Here is a 2,011-nt window from a genome sequence, read left to right on the forward strand (position 1 = left end):
AACATTATCAATGCGAATTCAGTGGAAAGTTTAAGAATATCCTAACGGATAGGAAGAGAGAACAGACATTAGAGAAAGCAGAGCCACCTCCTGTTTGTTGCTTCCAGAAATGTCTCCTGCCCTGCTGTGGAGGTGACAGAAAGCAGGGGAATGGGAAGGCTTCTTTTTCAAGAGCCATGGTACAAGATGAGAACTCAAACTTCATAATCTCCTCACTCAAAGATGAGTGAAAGGTACCTCCTCTACAGATGCATGCTGTCCCCATCCTGTCATAGCCTTCCTAGTAACATGTCCCACATGTAATTATCCTCCTAATTACTAAATATTTCCTAACGTTCAGCCCGGGTTGCTCTTTGTGTGTAACAAACATCTCCTTACTTCTGTCCTCAGCCTGGGGACCAAACAGTGAGTATTCCCTTTGTAGCACTATTCCCTGATGGAAGACTGTTTCCACATCCACATTTGATGCTTTGTTTATTAAACTGAACAATCCTCCTTTCGTCACCCCTTCTTGATAGGTCATGCTGCCTAAATCTCTCAGCACTCCTGTGGCTCTCACTGAGTCCCCCCCTGTACACATAGGTGTAAATGTCCGCATGCACATACACACACACCACTTCCTAAAGTATATGTGCCCAAAACAGGACACATATCCCAGGAAAGGTCTTGCCCCCCTAAATAGAATGGAATAATGGCCTTTCATCTCTTACATGTGACATATATGAGAATGGCTCAACAGCATCTTATCTGCTGGCTTATTTTCAGCCTCTGGTCTAATACAGCCCAATACTCTTTTTTTAATATACTGAGGCTTAGACTAAAATTCACTATTTTGGATTTTTATCTATTTCATTTTTCTTTCAAAGGTGAAATACATTGCACTCACTTTTATTGAATTTCACTTTATCAGTTATAGGCTATTTCTCAAAGTTATCACAATTGCTTGAATTCTAAAACTCTTTCAAACACTTGCATCTTTTCCTAGAATATTATCTTCTGCAAATTGTATCCAAGTATGCACTATATCACAAGGAAATCTGGCAACAAGAACATCCAACCGTTCTGGAACTGAACATCCAACCATTCTGGAATTGGGTCAGACCTGTCAGTTCAAAATTACCTTACTGGTGGAAAGTGAGTAATTTATAAGTTCTCTTTCAGCATGACATTCCCGACAGTTTAACTCTCTACTTCATAGCAATTTCCTCTGAACAAGGATATTCCTCCTTCTCAGAGATTTTATCTCATTCCTTCCTCCAGTCAGGGGATGCTTCCTCATGTATCATTGCAGAAAGTGGCCTTGGGGACTTGATGTCTGCTGATGTGGGGTATCATCTGGGTTAAGCTAGGACATTTCTACAGGCCTATGCCAAGACTTTTGCTACAGCCAAGCCAAAACTACTTTGCCTTTATCCACTGGGTTAAAGAACTAAACTGGATTCATGGAGTGTGCTTTATTCTTAACACATCCATACTGCTTGTTTCTCATAGGCTTGTAATACTCTAGGGATGGAGCAAATAATTCATGTCAGTATCTTTGCAAGTATCAGAGCTCCAATGTTTGACTTACAGTTGTAGATCCTCCCTTCTCGTTTTTAAATACACAATTTATTTTAATATAAATTCGCAGAGCTGTCATGCAGGTTACACTCACACAAATGGATGGAATAATGCAGGGAAAGTTCCTGGGCACCAGGACTGAATTATCCCTATCTTACAGTGCGAGAAGAGGGATGGTGTTATTTCAGCCAGTTAGCATCTTCCCAAACAATTCCTGCACACCATGCAAGAGCTGGTGCAGTCTGCATGAGGCCATCCTGTTTTGAAGAGCAGCAATTTAAAAATATAGCTGTAGCCAACCATGCCAGTCAGCCTGAGCAAGATAATAGCCCCACTGTTGCTTATTTTGTAGATTTTGCCAATCTTATTTTGTAGATTTTGCCTCACTGATCACCATAGAAAAAAACCCAACAGACTATTTCAGGTATCTGATATAATTAACCAAGTAGGT

This window comes from Myiozetetes cayanensis, unplaced genomic scaffold (genome assembly GCF_022539395.1).
Source record: "Myiozetetes cayanensis isolate MyiCay16 unplaced genomic scaffold, myiCay2020 scf1, whole genome shotgun sequence".
Taxonomy (NCBI): Eukaryota; Metazoa; Chordata; class Aves; order Passeriformes; family Tyrannidae; genus Myiozetetes; species Myiozetetes cayanensis.